General features: G+C 37.0%; 1 protein-coding gene and 2 long non-coding RNA genes across 4 annotated transcripts in view; 1 reads left to right on the top strand and 2 right to left on the bottom strand.

The window, feature by feature from the left end:
- Positions 1-9,490, top strand: part of LOC113071656 (uncharacterized) — a 119,452-nt gene extending 109,962 nt beyond the window's left edge. Inside the window, exons 2-4 of the long non-coding RNA XR_003280192.1 lie at positions 4,473-4,556; positions 5,602-5,862; positions 9,334-9,490. This is a non-coding gene — a long non-coding RNA (uncharacterized LOC113071656). The remainder of the gene's footprint in view (positions 1-4,472; positions 4,557-5,601; positions 5,863-9,333) is intronic.
- Positions 1-20,378, bottom strand: part of LOC113071650 (CD209 antigen-like protein C) — a 291,989-nt gene that overhangs the window by 204,450 nt on the left and 67,161 nt on the right. The window lies entirely within an intron of this gene.
- On the bottom strand, positions 11,966-14,423 carry LOC113071663 (uncharacterized). The gene is made up of 3 exons (XR_003280200.1): positions 14,190-14,423; positions 13,490-13,725; positions 11,966-12,142 (listed from the first exon to the last, which is right to left on the bottom strand). It is a non-coding gene; the product is annotated as an uncharacterized LOC113071663 (long non-coding RNA).

The raw sequence follows: 20,378 nt of genomic DNA, 5'->3' as shown, positions 1-20,378 counted from the left end.
CAAAGGTGTTTAAGAACTAAGAAACTGATGTTTCCTTCAGGCTGTAGATCTGCTGAATATCAAATTGTACCATAGCTTCATGTCTTTGTTTCTTTTCTTTTTACTGCTTAAGTTTTAACTTTTTTTTCCAATGCCAACTGTATGCATGTGTGTGTGTGTGTGTATGTGTTAGACTTGTTTAAATGTTTATGTAGTTAATAAAGTCTTATTTGTATCACACTTCATCATCTGTTACTGTAAAATTAATGCATGTGCTTCAACCTCATTTACATGAACACAAACCACATAGCTGAAACACTTATTTTCAGTGTCCTTCTGCAGTGAGTTGAAGTTCCCTTTGACATAAAAACTTGAAGTATTTCTGTAAAAACCCTTCCTTTCTGCATACATACTGGTCACACAAACAGATGAGGAACACAACACAGTCCACTACAGAGAGAGAAAATAGTGTTAGTTTACTAAACTGAAGCTGTCTGAATGTGGAAATGAAAATATAGAAAGGGTAAAACTCTGAAAATATGCAGAGAAGAAGAAACAACATGGATGATGTCTAAGAATATGTGGATGTTGTACGAGGTAAAGTCAGAACAGATATCACAGATTCAACGCCACGAGAATCCAATCATATAGCATGTATAAAGGTTCAATAATGGACTCAGAAGACCGAATAGAAAGGATTGTTGATATCTACGTCAGTGCAGAGGCTGTAAGAGACATGAAACATAACCCAGCCGGCATTTCAACGTTGATTCAACGTTGAAACAACGTCAGGTACCATGGTTGAATCAACGTTGAAAAACCTTTCGATTTTGCAAATTGGATCAACGTTGAAATCACGACGTTGATTCACCGTTGAAATCGTGACGTTGATGTATGGTTGAAATCACAACGCTGATTCACTGTTGAAATCCCGACGTTGAATCAACGTTGAATAACCTTTCGATTTTGCAAATTGGATCAACGTTGAAATCACGACGTGGATTCACCGTTGAAATCGCGACGCTGTTTCACCGTCTTACCTGCATTACGGGTGAATTAGGGTCGTGCTGCAGCCCTGGGATGAAAGCTGAATGAGGTGTTGATTTTGAAAGGTTGATCAGCGTTGATAACACGACGTTGTTTCCCCGTCGTACCTTGCACCGTGGGTAAATACACCTAGATCCTAGTTGGCATTTAGATCAACAATGTACATGCAAGGCTAAAAATCTAATGACTGGCAGCAATGGCTTTACAAACAACTTCAATAAACTACCACATGCTCAAAATTGTCAAACAGCAGTTTAATTTTGGAAACATACTGTATAAAACAGATGAAAATAATCCCACACTTTATTATGCAGAGTATGCATGGAGGTAATGCTAAAAACAGGTAGTAGAACAATCCAAATACAATAATATTTAAAGGTTTTTGTGAAATAATTTGGCACATAAATGCATATTTTTTTGCAGCACTTACAAGACAAACCCTTGTACCTTTATGACTGAAACCAGTGGATCTTTTATTTTGGTGGAAACCTACAGATTATGTCAAAAACATGTTTCAGTAATGTGTCTCATTACAAGAGTTGTGTACATTTGTGCAGTGAAAATGTGTTGAACAGTTCGAGAAGGGAACCTTCCACCAGTTGATTTCTAATGGGAACCCCCCCGGACTGTGCCGTCTTTACCGTGGGGAATGCAGAATGAGATTTCTACCGCAGGGCACTCTAAAATGTTAGAATCAGCAGCCTCGTGTATACAGTGTGGTTGTGCTTCGGGTGATCCTTGAAAGTGTCCCAGCGCTAGGTCCTTTCTGACGCCGTCCCCTCCACTCTCTCCCACTTGTGCACTTTCTGTACCGTCCTGTATAAACATTTACATTTAATCATTTAACAGACGCTTTTATCCAAAGCGACTTACAAATGAGAAGAACCGAAGCAGTCAGGTGTACAAGCGAACAACAACAGTATACAAGTGCTATGACAAGTCTCAGTTAGTCAAGTACAGAACGCATAGCCAGGTTTTTTTTTTTTTTTTTTATGTATAAAAGACAAGAAAAGACGGAAAAGTGCTAGCATTAGTTGGTTAAGTTCTGGTGAAAAAGATGAGTCTTAAGATGTTTCTTGAAAATGAGTAAAGACTCAGCAGTTCGGATTGAGATTGGGAGGTGATTCCACCAGCTGGACACAGTCCAGGAAAAGGTCCTTGAGAGTGATTATGAACTTCTTTGGGATGGCACCACAAGGCGTCGTTCACTTGCAGAGGGCAAACTTCTGGAAGGAACATAAGATTTAACCAGTTTGTTTAGGTATGTTCACAATGTTTGACAATAACTTTGATATTGTGAAATATATTTAACTGAAAACTGAATGCAAAATAAATCACACAATATTTTCACTTTACAGTTCAGTAACAGTGTGGTTGGAAACAAAGTGGACAACACTATTCATTAAACACTTATTTAATGTATTCAGATGAAAATGTACAATATTAACAAATTATTCACAAGCAGTGTTTTCAGAGCCCCCAGTTACACTGTTTTAATCAGAACACTAACATTACAGTGTAGTAAAACAAGTCAAATCAAATTCAGTACATTTTTATTAAACTAAGCACAATCAAAACCTATCACAAAAGGTCAAAGCATCTCTAGCAGAAGTGACAGTGCAATGTAGCAGAAGAACAATTTCTTACCAATGTTTCAAGAACAAGCTGGATCCTCGATGACTCTACAAGGGGAAAGAAGAAATGGTTTACTGAAAAGTTCTTAAAAAGCAGAATTTCATATTATACCATTTCTTTAAACCATTGGTTCTCAAACTTTTTATACCAAGTACCACTTCAGAAAATATTTGTTATTAAATATTAAGTTGCACCATAATGACCAACATTACATTTCAGCAGCGTAGTAGGCCAAACTATTCAGCTACAGGTCTACAGTTAAAAAAATGAGGCAGTTTTATTCTAATAAGAAAATTAATTGTCAGACACTTTACCATGGTAAATACAGTTTGAACATTAACACTACAACTGTGCTTACATACACAGGTAAATGAAAAAAAAAAGTTTAAATTAAAATTTAATTTTAAATGTAATTATGTAACAAAAGTTACAAAACTGTACTGTACTTTAACTGTAACATACTTAAATGTGCAAAAAAAAAAACTTACTCAAAGATTAAGTTAAAAAGTATTAACATTAATTAGTTTAATTTAGTGATTCACCTGCATAACAACTAGAGGGGGCCTGACACTTTGAGAACCATGGCTTTAAACAATCCTTTTTTATTTTTATTTTCATTAATTCATTAAAATTATATTATTTAAATACCGACATTTGCACTTATATGTTGCAGAAAACACTTTGAAACTATTATAAGAATACAAACATATATAACACACCTAATGCATGGGATTCATATCAGGAAAATATGGGAAAATCTCTAAAAGACAGACATTAACACATAACTCACCAGTAACACATTAGGTGAGCATCTAACTTGATCAGCTGTGATAAAGCAATGCAAAAATAGACACACGGGTATTTATTTATCTGCAGGTTACATGTCCTTTAAACTACCCATTTGTAAACTCTGGTAATACTTTACTATTTCCAAAGATAATAAAGAGAAAGTTAGCGATTTTCTTACCTCATTTTGACAGGATGTTTTCAGGACCTCGCAGAACACCTGACCTTTCTTGTGTTCACAGTTTTTGTTCTCCATTGACAGGTCACGACTCAAATTCGCTCAAAATAAATAAAAAATGTACAGGCAAATATGAAATAATTCGGGACCGACCGAGCTGTCAGTTATAACGAGCAGCAGTTAGCCGCCTCACTCACAGAAAGACGACAACAATGGTCATATTTTTAAATGTAGAAAAGCGCGAACCGATTCATTGTCCAGTTTCCTGAATGACAGCCAGATTAACCAATCACGATAGAAGTAATAAAATAAAACTACCAATGGGAGTTGCTTCAGTGTGATAAAGCAGCGGAATGTATAGTTTTATTGTTGTTAATGATGATAATATTTAACATATACCTTTAGATTTTAGAATAGGTATCATGACTAAAATATTTTTAAATGCTATTAAAATAATAATTAATTTAAATAATTTAATATAAATAATTTAAAAGCTTGTTAACCTTTTTCTACCATTTAGCATTAAACATTTTTAACGTTGTTTCATTAAAACAACTGACCTTATTTCAACCATATTTCAATGTTGAAAGTTGGTCATGTGCTGGAAGTTTTTCAACAGTTCATCTTTAAACGTTGAATCAACGTTGTTTCAACGTTGAAACCACAACTGACCTTATTTCAACCATATTTCAACATTGAAAGTTGGTCATGTGCTGGATGTTTTTCAACCATTCAGCTTTAAACGTTGAATCAACGTTGTTTCAACGTTGAAACCACAACTGACCTTATTTCAACCATATTTCAACGTTGAAGGTCGGTCATGTGCCGGCTGGGAAGAAAGAGACAGAAGACTTCAACACAGAAGAACCCCGAACACCTCGACACACAGAAGACTTCAACACAGAAGAACCCCGAACACCTCGACACACAGGTAACTGAGATTAAAGGACATTTTCTGATTATTCTCTCTCTTCCAGGTCCTCCAGTATGATCTGACATGCAGTCTTTGCATGCTCCATTTGTTGATGGTGGACATCCGACATCGCGTTGTTTTCATATGGATTACTTTATCACAGAATATTTGTTTTCTGTTTAGTTTAGAAAGTAGACATGTCAAGCTTTCTATAGATATCTCTCTCATGTCTCTTCGTTGAGTATTCACCGAGTTACAGTTCATTTTAATGACGTGTTTGTAAATGAAGATCTGCGCATGCAAAGGCTGCAGACAAGCACACCTCGTTTGTTATCTTTATTTTATAAATGCACAAAGTTCTGTTGTTATTATGTCTGTATCCAAAAAAAAATAGACCCTTTACAGATTCGATTGATGTATTGCTCTTATCTGTACGGTTAAAACTGAAAGTGTAATTTAAGTCTTTCGGGTTTATCAGAAGAAAATGACTCATAATGCGTATCCGCGTTAATCGACTCCAGAGGCTTAAAGAACACTTTTTCATAAGTAAGCAGACCATTTGATGTATGTAGTGTAACCATAATAACCAGCGTAGCACTGTTTAAGAAATGTTTGGCTTAGGCCTTTCTCTTGAGTCTGTAGGAACCTTTTAAATGATTTAGTTAATTATCCTGAGACTGTAGGACGTATCCGCGTTAAAGTGACTGATAGTTTTGCTAGAGAAGACACTTATTTGTCAACCAGGGTCATGTGGATTAATTTAAAGCTTCCTAAATATGGATTTTTGACCATTAGAAAAGGTTTATTTTGAGACCTGTTCACGTTTTCCTCCAAAACCAAAAATTTATAAAATACAGGACATACAGTGAAACTCGGATGAGTAAATAATCAGGAAACCATTTTTGAGTGAGCTGTTCCTCTGCATTTACTCACAAAACACAAAAACCACACTAATAAACGTCTGACAAGCGTAAAAGTTAGTCTACAGTTCACATGTTTCAGAAGATGTGAGTCGTATGATATGAGGAAGTGAAGAGACTAACATCATATCTATCCTCTTCAGGAAGTGATGGTGTGACGATCTCCAGAGCAGCTGGTGTGTGTTTGGGGCTGATGTGTGTTCTTCTGATGACTGCAGTCATAGTGTTGTGTGTCCACATCTATACAAAGAGCACAAACTACACTCAAGAGAGACAACCGCTACTATCCAACAATATGAGCCTCACAGAAGAGAGACAACAGCTGCTGACTAAGATCACCAACCTCACAGAAGAGAGAGACCAGTTGAAATCAGAAAGAAATGATCTTCAGAAGAAGTTTGCGGGTTAGTTTCTTCAGTCTAACTAGTAATTTGATCTAAAGCAGGCTTTAAAGTGGACTGTCCTGGATCTGTTGTGTAGCTTATGCTTGTAATTGACATTTCTTTAGCTCTTTATGTTTATAATGATTAATGATAATTTAGGGAAAAAACATTATCTTTTGTGATAATTAATCTTTGGCCTCACAAACCTGTCAAATACACAGAGTACTTCAGTGTCTAGAAAGCACTAATGAGATCAGTTTAAAACACTGTTACAGAAACTTTCATCTGAGAAACAGGTTTCCTTCTGAAAGTCATTGTCTGTTACAGTATACAACATAAACAGAGTCTACAGATACAGTGAAATTAAGAGATAAGCTGTAAAGAGATCTTGCAGTAGATTAAAAGCACTCAAAAAGAAAAGTTAAAAGACCACACATGGACACACAATACAGTATACTGTCAGTTATTGTACAAAAATTATAAATAATACTATAAACAGCTATAATAAAATATACACTACCTGTACAAGTAATATAAATAACCTTTTTAATTAGGTTTAGATTAAAATTTAGTAAAAAAAAAAATATTAAAATATATTTATTTCATATTAAGAATAGTTTAAATCTATTGACATATTTATGCATATATCGCTCTAGACTTACTGATATAAAATGTATATTTTAACTTTATTTGTAGTGCTACTTGTGCACAATGCACATCTCTCAATATGAAGCCTACATTGTGTTTAAATGTCACTGGCTTATCTGCAGAGGTGGTTAGTAACGAGTTACATTTACTTCGTTACATTTACTTGAGTAAATTTTTTGTAAAAAATCTGTACTTTTACTTCGTTACTGTGGGCCACGGTCCTATCGTTACTTTATCTTAATGCAATAAATGTTATAAATGCTTCAGTTTATTCCAAACGCTTTTCTCTGGACAATGAGTGATGCTAATTCGCGAATTATTCATTCTTTTGAGTCAATTTTGTTCAAAGGCTTGATCAAACCAATGGACTCGTGCACAAGATGGCGCCGGTGAGCTTCAGCGACGCGAGTGTGTGTGTACTTACTTCCGGTCCTGCGAAGCTCGCATTGACTGTAAGGGAAACTTACATACGAAACTTGGCTAAATGTATATAATTAATGATTTTCAAATTTAACAGCCGATAGTGATATATCAAAAACATGGGGAAACATCCTCCCTACATTTTGCTTACCTCTGTGTGGAAATTCATCAAGATACAACGCGGAGATTGCTTTATTCTTCTGTTGATGATGCGGATCAGCGTCAGGTCAGGTCCACAGGGATTTCTTTTTTCAAACACAAACCTCTCAAATATGCAATACTTTTCATTTTGAAGAGCAGGTTTTGTTCTGACTGTTATGTAAGATAAATGTTTCTGACTGTCAAACAAGACGCACAGAGATTTCTGATAAAGCATTTTTTATTAACTTTATTTGATAACATAATTTATAACTGTACAATTAAGCATAATATAATTATGGTAGGTTGGCCTTAAATAAAAGGTCGCTGTTTGCATTCATGTGTTTTTATCTGTTTATTTGTTTTGTGAAAGATCTGCAGCATAAATCATTATCTGTCTATGAGCAGCCATGTATATTGTTATTCTTTTGTTTTAATTATCAGAGTAAACAGATATTAAAATTAGTCGTGTAAAATAATAAAATATGTTGTGAAAATAACGATGAAACAGACTTGTGTACAATTGAGAAATGGATACTTCTGAAGATAAATCGCAGCCCACGTCTCACGAGGTAAATATTTAATATGAAAAATAATAATAATAATGCAAACATTTTGAGAAATAAGTAATTTGTACATTTACATATTTGGTAAGATAAAAATACATTATATAGCTGTGTATACTCACCACGAGTTCAGCTTTCATCTTGTGAACAGTAGCGACCTGCCCCGGGGACAGTGGCAGGTGGGGAGTTTTACTGGGGCGGTACACCTGTCAAACGGTAACGCAGGTGTCCTAAGGCGAGCTCAGGGAGGACAGAAACCTCTTAATTAATTCACCAGACCCAAACATACACACGTTTCACATCCACTGGCTCAGTTAACATTTATAGTATAGTGATAATAGCAGTGTATATCTTATTTGCATATGAAGTGATATTATAAATCCTGTAAACATATAGAAGGTAATATTTAGACTTCTCCGGTTCTCTGCATTGACTTTAAGCACAACCGGAAATATCTACGCACACACTCGCAAGACCGGAAATCCAAGATGGCGGAGATATGCAACTAGCCCATTGGCAAACGAGTGAATAGGTTCATGAATCAGTTTGAATGAGTCGTTCAGTTCCCTGTCGCACGCGCTGAGCGTCTGAAGCGGTTCACTCAGAGTTGTAACGTTTAAGAACATCAGCAGCGTTGAAAACGGGGCTATGGAACTGCACTGAATTGAAAGCAAATCTGCAAAGGCTATTTGCTTGCGATGAAGATATTTATTAGATGAACACCGCGTGTGCTGTCTACGGTTTGACAGGTAATAACTTGGGCTACATTCGATTACAGTACACGATACCACTGTGACAGTAGTTTGTTGTACGTGTGTGGCTTATAACAGGTTGAATGCAGCTTCCAAAAGACAAAGAATAGCCGATTAAGATTTTATTAATTTTAATACAATCACACCGGTGCGAGTACGTTCAGCGAGACATATCATCAGCTGCTAAATTCAGATCTGTGATCGCTTGCTGGCGCTGAGCCAGAGATAGATGCGTTTTTACAGCGCTGCGCATTATAACCAATCACACACGATTCTGTTGAGCTTTTGAATGCAATGGCCAATCAGAGGCGTTCAGATGAGTCATCGCTGAAATACAGGTGCTTTCTTCACTCGCTCAATGACTGAATACCTCTTTCTGACGAATTCTCTCGTCAGAAACAACAAAGTGCAGATGTGTGTATGAATCTATAATTAAGATATTGATTTCACAGTGTTAACAGTTTCAGTGATTTTAATGGGAGTTTCTGAGAGTGATTGAAATCTAGACTGTCAGTGAAAATGATCTTTAATAATGTAAATGTTATTTGCTCTCTTTCTGAACAATGAAAGATTAGTAGGAATTTTTATATCACATTAACTTTCAATGTTAAATTCACATTTAATATAAAGTCAGTCGTATTAAAAATGTTATGGCATGACACCTATATCTGTTACTCAAGTAAACAGGCAGGGTTTTATAATAAATTTCATAAATTGGAGTAAAGGCTGATGAAATATATACATTTACACACGCACACATACATTACATACATTTATCTATATATCTATATAAAAAAAAGGCTCCGTATATATGACCCAAAGTAACTAGTAACTAACTACTTGAGTAGATTTTTTGATCAGATACTCTTTTACTCTTACTCAAGTAACTATTCAAGACTAGTACTTTTACTTTTACTTGAGTACAGTTTTTGGGTACTCTACCCACCTCTGCTTATCTGTGTTTATAGATGGATGGAAGTGTCATCAATCCAGTCTTTACTTCTTTTCCTCTGAGAAGAAGAGCTGGACTGAGAGCAGAAGATACTGTAGAGAGAGAGCAGCAGATCTGATCATCATCAACAACAGAGAGGAACAAGTGTGTGTGTGTGTGTGTGTGTGTGTGAGAGAGAGTGTGTGTGTGTGTGTGTGTAAATTTTTTTATATTTTTATCATCATAATAACTTATGTAACAGAAATGAGTCGAACCAGACAAATTAAAGAGTCTATCAAAGCGATGTTTGAAACACGAGAGCCGAATTCCTCAGGAAGTCATAAATCAGTACTAGTGCCACAAGAACCAAGCAAGATGACCAACCAACTTGTGCACACAACAGCTTTCAACATTAACACCACTAGAACAATTATTTACAATTTAAATTCAAAGAAGAGAAATTTGGTGCCAAATGTGTTGTTCGTAATGGAAATGCAACGCTGGACATCACATGGAAACCCATGAGTTAAACACTTCCATTGACTCCCCCCCCACCCAGCAGAACCAGACTGAAATTCCTAAGGGGGGGAAGGGCTTTAAACCTCTATCTTCACAGAAAAGTCCTTTGTCAGAGAACGGCAAAGAAACTTCTTTTGTACAGATATATGGACCAGAATAAACTCAATAAGACTTATAAATGAATCAGTCCATTGCTTCACTCCATATTCATTTATGTGTAACCCACACATTTGACTATCATGTTATAATCACTTATTGTGTCTGTTTTTTTTTTATAACTATGGCATAGCTTAACGATTTGTAATTATGTTTGGTATGTGTGTGATCAAATCTGCTTGCTTGAATTAGTTCAGACAATAATTTATTTGTCCCATGTATCGTATTCGTGTTATAGGAATCATGTCCAAAATTAGACCCTGCCAGAGCAGGAAAATTCTGACCACATGCTTGTTACACTTATTTTAGAAAACCTACCCAGCATCATACCAGACATGTGGGAGGAAGTACTTTGCCAATTTCACAATGAATGTTGGTGCATCATAATTGTTTTCTTCACCATCAAAGTCAAGAGGTGCTCTCTCTATTATCTGTTGGGAGTGGCTCTTGAGAGCTGTGGTTCCTACATCATTCTGGAAAGAAATGTTTTTCATTGTAACCAACTAAACATTCATGTTTATGTACTAGCACACTACGTTGTCTAGTTAGACATTCAAAATGTATGCCCATATACTAAATTGTGTTAATTATACTAATGTAAAAAAAGAGAATTCATTAATAATTATGCATCATATTGTGGGTCAGCTACTCTCTAGAGGCATTAAGCAAAAGGTACTGCTCGTCCTGAATAAAAGTAAATTTAAAAGTATTTAACTGCCATGTCTTGTCTTCAGATACATGATGTAAAACACGCATGGTTGCGAATGCAATGCAAAAGGTCCACAGCAGGTCAAGTCAGAGATTACAACACAAGACCATGCTGCGTGACTGTGTGCTGTCAACATTCAACATGAATAGAAGTCACACTGTCTTAATTACCTTGTAGTCTTCAGCAGTAATGTTTTGTTCATCAACATCCAGTGTAAGCCACTTGTTGCATAAGCACTAGTAGGTTGTTGTAATGCATTGCCACAATGTCTCCACTGCAGGGACTACAAAACATGACTGTGGCACTGAGAAGCACCTCATCCATCTGCTTCAGAGCTGATAAACATGCAAGAAGCCCAAATGTGTGCATTTCATTCTTGTTTTTGCATACTAACATGATAGCAAGAAAAAAAGAAAGAAAGAAAAACAGGATGCATTATAAACTATTCTCCTTTAAAAAAAATATATACCTACTGTTTTTTGCACAGATCCTTTGCATTTTTCATGATGTGGCTCAGGCACCTATGCAGGATTGGAAGATCAAACTTTTCTGCCTGGTATTGGCCAGTGATTACTTCAAAGTACTTCTGCAGAAGATCGTCCAGACCCAGTTTGCAGAATACAAAAGAAATACAAGTTTGAAGTACAAGGGAGCCTTGGTGGACTTGTAGAGCTTTCTTTTCGGAGTATACTTCCAGTTGCTGTCAGATTCCTTTGGGAAAACACTGACAGTGTTTTCTTTGACCACAGCATAATGCCTTTTGGGTGCATCATGACCCTCTGCAGAACTTCATTGTCTGATCCCTACTTTTCATCAATTAGCTTTTGGAGACTTAGAAGTTCATTTGAATGAGGCCTTTTTAGTTGTATTTGGCTCTGTGCAATGGTTTTCAGAACCTCTTTTGTTGGAGCTTCATCTCTGCACCCAGACTGCATCACCATCTCAGGGAGTTTTTGCATGGAATCCAAATAGATACTTCTGGGTAGTTTGGTTTCCAGAGTTTCTCCAATGGATATGCATGAATTTGCACGCACTGGCCTCCTTTTTAGCTCAGTTGTACTGTGGCACATATCTCCTCCTGTGAATACCACGGCTGCCTTCAGGGTGACCTCATCTTTGACTTCCACAGAAGCATTCATCATTAATGGGGCAATTCTCAAACCGACAGTAGCCATTACATTTGAATAGTGGTGTGGTTTTAGTGACTGCAGGGTTTTCAGTGTTTGAAACCAAAACTGCAGTATGGGTGAATTGATCTAATTCCTCTGGCAATCACGTTTGTCCACTGTAATCCTTGAAAGCATTTTCCTTTTTGATGCTTCCTCAGGTCTTGCCATTCTTTTTTGTCAATAAAAAAGAAACATGGCTCTTGTGACTACATCAAAAGAAAATATCTTCTGCCCCACTTCTCTCTGTCGAAATGCAAGTTGACTCAACCCAAGTCGGATTCCTTGTAATTATCCTGTAACGATAAAAATAATTCATGACATTTTTTGATTAAAATTAGATATGCAAATTTTACTATTAAACAGATGAATTGTGTTATACACTCGCCTAAAGGATTATTAGGAACACCTGTTCAATTTCTCATTGATGCAATTATCTAATCAACCAATCACATGGCAGTTGATTCAGAGCATTTAGGGGTGTGGTCCTGGTCAATACAATCTCCTGAACTCTAAACTGAATGTCAGAATGGGAAAGAAAGGTGATTCAAGCTATTTTGAGCGTGGCATGGTTGTTGGTGCCAGACGGGCCGGTCTGAGTATTTCACAATCTGCTCAGTTACTGGGATTTTCATGCACAACCATTTCTAGGGTTTACAAAGAATGGTGTGAAAAGGGAAAAACATCCAGTATGCGCAGTCCTGTGGGCGAAAATGCCTTGTTGATGCTAGAGGTCAGAGGAGAATGGGCCGACTGATTCAAGCTGATAGAAGAGCAACTTTGACTGAAATAACCACTCGTTACAACCAAGGTATGCAGCAAAGCATTTGTGAAGCCACAACACGCACAACCTTGAGGCAGATGGGCTACAACAGCAGAAGACCCCACCGGGTACCACTCATCTCCACTACAAATAGGAAAAAGAGGCTACAATTACAGTTACAGTTGAAGACTGGAAAAATGTTGCCTTGTCTGATGAGTCTCTGATGATTTCTGTTGAGACATTCAGATGGTAGAGTCAGAATTTGGCATAAACAGAATGAGAACATGGATCCATCATGCCTTGTTACCACTGTGAATGCTGGTGGTGGTGTGGGAGATGTTTTCTTGGTACACTTTAGGCCCCTTAGTGCCAATTGTGCATCGTTTAAATGTCACAGCCTACCTGAGCATTGTTTCTGACCATGTCCATCCCTTTATGACCACCATATACCCATCCTCCGATGGCTACTTCCAGCAGGATAATGCACCATGTCATTGGTTTCTTGAACATGACAATGAGTATACTGTACTAAAATGGCCCCCACAGTCACCAGATCTCAACCCAATAGAGCATCTTTCTCTATCAATATGGGCCAACATTTCTAAAGAATGCTTTCAGCACCTTGTTGAATCAGTGCCACGTAGAATTAAGGCAGTTCTGAAGGCGAAAGGGGGTCAAACACAGTATTAGTATGGTGTTCCTAATAATCCTTTAGGTGAGTGTATATTATGTAATGGTGTTCCTATATGGTGTTCCTATATAATAGGCCTACTTCTTTATTTTTAGTTTTTTACAGATAATTTCTCCAGCCTTTGAAATAATCCCCTCACAAGGGACACTTGTTGCTGGCATGCAAAGATATTTTTTAGCAAGGACATACAAATGAGGTAAGATTACTGCTCTCTTCTTTCCAGTGAATTAGGGGATCAGGAGTTCTGGGCAAAAACGCATCATGGAGGTATGGTTTCACTTCCAGTGTGGCATCAGCTGTAGCATTGTGCATCATCTGGGTTTCATGGATACGATTATCAAAAAGTTCCCATAAACTGTCCTGTGTTTCTAATCGTGTTGATGGTGGTGATGATGATGATGGGCCTGATGTTGACATTTGTGGCTCTGAATAAAAATGAAAACCGCCATTAGTAACCAATCCTAAACTGACGGCATATATGAAGTATATATCATATGAATCAGATTACATAACGTAACATAGACTGAAACTGTAGCCTACTGGTTCATTATGTGTAAACCTTCATAAACAAAGTTATGTTATGAATGTTTATGCTCAGTGTGCAGAGAGAAATCAAATGGACTGTAGAACTACAACAATTAGGAAAACCAAAATGATGTCTTCACTGGCTGTAGATTGGGTACTCATATGTAGACCTATAAAATGTATGTTGACACAATAGTATATTATATTGACAACATATTATATTATATTCACATTGAAGCTGTTTTTAACATGATTTAACATGGTTGTAGGGCTTAGGTTGACACAGGGTTATGGACTTTCTAAACAGTGTCCCAACAGTTTGTTATTATATTTCAGTTATAATTATATTTCAAACAATGAATACCTTGCTTAGATGGCCCAGCAGTATCAGTAGCAGGCTTCAGTACAGGGGCAATGCTACCATCGTCTGCACCCTGCACAATGGCTGGATAATGCTCCTCAAATGGCTCATCGTGGATGATGTATTGTTGCAGTAGGCTAGCTGCCGATCATAATACATACATCTCACTTTATCTGGGGTTTCCAAATGGAAATGCTGCCACACCACAGATGAACGGCATCTCTTCTGGGGACCCTCCATTTTTATTGATCTATCTATTATAATCTATCTATATTAATATATCTATGTATCTATCTATTAATCTATCTATATATATATATATATTAATGTGTCACTAAATGTATATTCTGTCTTTCTGTAGTCAATGTGTAAATTTAAATGTAAGCCTAAATATAACTAAACAAATCACACTATAAATGTCACTATATCACCAAATATCTCAAAATCCAACTCCTCTCACAGAAACCCACGAGGTCAAGATGCGTTGACTTCACTTTTATACAGATCTGTGATTGTGTGGTCTGTACCCGACCGTGTCAATCAAACGCTGATTCGGCCACCTGCCGAAACACTGGTGAAACACTTCGAGGCTTCAGGTGTGTTCGACATCCACTGCGGCTGGATGCAACCGATCGGCGAGAGTAGCCGCGTGCAGGTGGGGAGGAGCTGCAAACGGAGATATGAAGCCGGACACGTTGTGGCTCCCGTAGTTTGCTGCAATTACGTCAGTCATGGCAGATCACGTGGCGATTGCTTACTTGATCACGTTTAAATGTGTGTATAAGTGGTGTTTTGGAAAAAGAAAAAGAAAAAAAAAAGTGGTGTTTTGGAATGGTGCCTTCCAAAACAAGATACCATATTGGATATATACTTTATCAGTATGACATGGGTGTTTCTGCTTATACAAAATGATAAAAGTAACCTATAAAAAAATTCCCTGGTGGGTATGTGTTTTTTAAGAAGGTTTCAGCAACAAGATTTACAGTGCCCTCCTGCTGAGCTTTTTAACATTTTAAACATAACACCACTGATTTTCATATACAGAAAAGCACAATTCTGTTGGATTTATATTGTGATTTAGACCAACTATTTGAAAGTGAACAGAATGTTGTCAAGTTGTTAAGTTGAAGTTACAGCAAGTTGTTAGCAGTTTGCTAACCACATGCAGGTGAAGTATAAACACAGCAAAATAAACTAGAGAATATGAAGAAACCAAACAAATGGAGGAACATAATGTATTATGTATCATTTGTATAGGAGCATACATTTATGACCACATTAGATTGTATGCTTTTTAGATTAACATTTTAGTTCTTAAAAATGCTCATTTGAATAGGTTATGCTGCTGAATACTGTAAAAGGTCTGTATAAAAAAGAAAGTCATGCAAAATAAACATACACAAACTTTATATTAACAATAAAGTAAATACAGTAAAACAATATTTAATACATATGATTTATAAGATGAAGACGACATAAAAACGTATTGAACTGTTTTAAAAGTCCATATGAGAATTTCTGAAACTGAAGTCGACTAGCAATAAACTTGAAACGCACGTCATCGGTGTCATCAGTGAATCCAGCCAATCGTGGATCAGTTGTGTCGTCATCAGAACCTGTGCAGCCGCTCTTCAGAAGGCTTGTTCGACTTCATGCAGTTTTGCGCAAACCGATCGTCGGCTGACCTGAAGCAGTGCATGCCGGTTAGAAATTTTGTCCGACTTGATACAGCGCTGACGCCACGTGACTGTGACGTGTGCCGTCAAAGTACCACGAGAGCGATTCGAGAGTAGCCGGAGAACTCAGCCAGCGCAGCTTCTGAAGAGCGGCTGCACAGGTTCTGATGACGACACAACTGATCCACGATTGGCTGGATTCACTGATGACACCGATGACGTGCGTTTCAAGTTTATTGCGAGTCGGCTTCAGTTTCAGAAATTCTCATATGGACTTTTAAAACAGTTCAATACGTTTTTATGTCGTCTTCATCTTATAAATCATATTTATTAAATATTGTTTTACTGTATTTACTTTATTGTTAATATAAAGTTTGTGTATGTTTATTTTGCATGACTTTCTTTTTTATACAGACCTTTTACAGTATTCAGCAGCATAACCTATTCAAATGAGCATTTTTAAGAACTAAAATGTTAATCTAAAAAGCTTACAATCTATTGTGGTCATAAATGTATGCTCCTATACAAATGATACATAATACATTATGTTCCTCCATTTGTTTGGTTTCTTCATATTCTCTAGTTTATTTAGCTGTGTTTATACTTCACCTGCATGTGGTTAGCAAACTGCTAACAACTTGCTGTAACTTCAACTTAACAACTTGACAACATTCTGTTCACTTTCAAATAGTTGGTCTAAATCACAATATAAATCCAACAGAATTGTGCTTTTCTGTATATGAAAATCAGTGGTGTTATGTTTAAAATGTTAAAAAGCTCAGCAGGAGGGCACTGTGAATCTTGTTGCTGAAACCTTCTTAAAAAACACATACCCACCAGGGAATTTTTTTATAGGTTACTTTTTATCATTTTGTATTAGCAGAAACACCCATGTCATACTGATAAAGTATATATCCAATATGGTATCTTGTTTTGGAAGGCACCCTTCCAAAACACCACTTTTTTTTTCTTTTTCTTTTTTTCTTTTTTCAAAACACCACTTATACACACATTTAAACGCGATCAAGTAAGCTATCACCACGTGATCTGCCATGACTGACGTAATTGCAGCAAACTACGGGAGCCACAACGTGTCCGGCTTCATATCTCCGTTTTCAGCTCCTCCCCACCTGCACGCGGCTACTCTCGCCGATCGGTTGCATCCAGCCGCAGCCGATGTCGAACACACCTAGAAGCTGCGCTGGCTGAGTTCTCCGGCTACTCTCGAATCGCTCTCGTGGTACTTTGACGGCACACGTCACAGTCACGTGGCGTCAGCGCTGTATCAAGTCGGACAAAATTTCTAACCGGCATGCACTGCTTCAAGTCAGCCGACGATCGGTTTGCGCAAAACTGCATGAAGTCGAACAAGCCTTTCGTTTAACCGTAGTCACGTGACATGGGCGTTTTGAATCACGCTTCGGATCAGTGTTTCGAAACATCTGCGCTTCGGAATCTCGCAAAGCTTCGGAACGTCTGTTTCGCGTCAGCCATCCGTACTGAACAGGACTTTTATTTTGATCTGGTGAGGTGACGTCATAAGGCTGCGCCGCGCTTCTCCGTCAGTTTCGGCTGAAGAGAGGTTTGTGGTTTTAAAATGTTAGTGTTTTAATTAGTATTACAGTTCAGTATACTGTATAGTTTTTAAAAGCGATGTAAAGTTAATTATTATTTAATGTAGCGTTGTAAAAATTTACATAACATTAATGAATGTTATTTTGTGTAAATAAAGCGCATGCACACATTAGTGACAGAAATGGTGCGTCTCATTTCGCTCCCTATATAGTGAATCGGTTCATCCAAACCACAATCCAGTCACTGGGGAGTAGTGATGGAGAAACGGAGCTGTTCAAATCTATCGAGTTATTGAATCAAAATGATTCTCTGTTTTGAATCATCACTCTGACGTCATCACACACTGCTGTTCTAAACAGTGTGAAAGAACAACAAACACGAACATGTGCAGAGACAACTTTTACAAACAATAGCTTTTCTTTTTTAAAGAAAGTGTAATCTATTAAATGTTAAATACTAATAATGAAATGCCTAATATTTGTCATAACTAAAGTGTTAATCTTTGTTCTTTTATTTATCTTTATTGTTATAGGTTTTTAGTGTTTTTGGTTAATTACTCCACTTGAGTCCATTAATTATTCTCATCCTAAACAGGTTAAGTGTCCAAACACACAGAAAAAGTGAGATCCACATGACTCATTATTGTTGTTGCCAAGCCAACATACTGTTATGCTATTTAAACTTCTTCTACTGTTATGCTATTTAAACTTATTTTTATTTTTATTTTCTTTATTATTATTCTTCTGAGAAAAAAATTCTAAACGCTACTCCTCCTAGGGCTTTAAAGCCACAAGCCCCAAACTCGGCAGACACCTGCGGGATAGAGGGGTGGTGGTTGCTATATCTTTGTCATATCTTTGAGTGATCAGACTTAAAGTTTTTTTTTAAATTAATTTTTAAATGTAAAAATTCATTACCCATAGACTTACATTGTCTGAGAAAAATTGTGCCCCTACAGTTGCAATGAGATTTAGGGGAGGAGTCGGGTTTCGTTTCACTTTTAAACCGGTTAAAAATACAAATTCCCTTCAAACTGACAAGCTAAACCAACATATCTGATTAGTACAGGGGTTAGGGCTCATTAATAATTTATTTCTGGGCAGAGAGCAGTCAGAAAGATGAGAGAACAATCGCTGCTGCTCAGCTCAGACTGTCTACTCGGAGCTCACAACGAGCGAATTCATTCTTATTTAAGACCTTTTAAAAAGGCGATTGCACGCAATCCACACGTTAGAAGACACCAAGAGCTAAATTCAGATGTTTCTGAACTGTTTAAAGTAATAACATGATATATTCGTGGCAGCCAACTGCTCGCGAGCTGGCGATGTATTTCTCTGAACACTTGAAGTCCACAGAGAATTTACAGCCTTTCACATTAAAACACTGCAGCGAAACGGCACAAAACAATTAGAAGAATATATTATACACATGAAAATGAGTGTTTATATGTGCTTGTGAGATTTCTCTGTCAGGCTGAACATCGCAGCGATTGCTCAGTCTTGCATAACATGGTAAAGCAGGGAGCTACACTGAGACCAAAAGGGTCGCATGCATCACTGATTATTTTTGTACCTAATTATGTGTTATGCTATGATTTAATATGACCATTTATTAAAACAGAAATGTGTATTTTAAGAATACGTTTTATAACGTGCTCCGAGCATTCAACACATCAAGTTGGCTTCAGCCCCGCGCTGCGGGAAACTGAACTGAGCCGCTGATGGCGCGTGTGCACGAGAGAGAGCCGCGCGTATCGCGGACAGGGACAGCAACACTGAACCGAGCTGTCGTTCAGGACGTTCACTTCCTCCTGGACCTGAACAAACAAATACAAATCGCAGTTTAAATAAACAGAAAAGAAGAGCGAAAAGCGAAAGAGCTCAATTCAGCAGCGCGGTGTTCTGGTGTTCAAGGAGCAAGCAGAGACGCGTCTCAAAGTCTTCTTGCTTTTGTACCTACAATAAATACATACAAAATATGTTGAAATACCCGTCTTGGAAAGTGTGTTCGAAAAAGTATGTGGTTATGTCTTAAGTGAAAGTAAAGAGTTGCAAAAAAATCGGATGTTTATCATTATAATGGATGCGTTTGTCTCTTAAAGGGACCGCGCCTAATTTACTAGCTCTGCTGTCAGAGTCTTGATGTATGAAAATGAAAGTAAATCACTCACTGCTCTTAATTGAATTACTTTGTAGTTTTAACAAGAATTTATCCAAAGTCAATCCAAAAATCAGATAGAATTGTTTTACTAGTGGGTGCAGGCCACTAGTTAATTTATTTAAGTGAGAATGGCAAAATAGTGATCTGTGAAATATTATACCCAAAAATTCTTTATACTGTAGGCTACCAGTGAAATTTATTAAAAAAAATAAATAATTAGAGACCTGACCATGTTTTGCTTAAGTGTTTCTTTCTTTAACTGCTAATGCAACCTTTTCACACCACAGACTGAACCAAATTAAGCATTGCTTGCTTGGTAACTGTTCAACAAAGTATTGATAGTTGTGTAAATATTGTCATACTGACAGTTGTCTGAAGTTTTGGTTGATTCCATTACATATCTTTTTATCAAAGTTATCCGAAATTATCAAGATGAATTTGTTCTGAGTTATTCTTGTTCATATTTTATTACCAATTTCTAAACTACAGCAAATAAACTGTGATAATGTGAGAAATGTTGAAGGTGTCTGAATACATTTTGGTTTGATTGTGTATTTTATTTTACAGTGAAGACTATGCAGTGCTATTTTAAATTAACAAAAACAAACTTAAAAAATGTAAACATTATGTAAATAGCACAAATAAATAAATAGAATGAACATACAGTACAAAATTAAACAATTTTAAACAGGGCCCACTGTACAACCTGCACCGGGGCCCCTCTAACCCCAGCTACAAGACAGAGCAATGCACTGTGTGTACTGTAAAAAATAGAGCAAGG

This window comes from Carassius auratus, unplaced genomic scaffold (assembly GCF_003368295.1).
Source record: "Carassius auratus strain Wakin unplaced genomic scaffold, ASM336829v1 scaf_tig00007763, whole genome shotgun sequence".
Taxonomy (NCBI): domain Eukaryota; kingdom Metazoa; phylum Chordata; class Actinopteri; order Cypriniformes; family Cyprinidae; genus Carassius; species Carassius auratus.
Note: the sequence above shows the minus strand (reverse complement) of the source record. Positions and strands in the feature narration are given on the sequence as shown.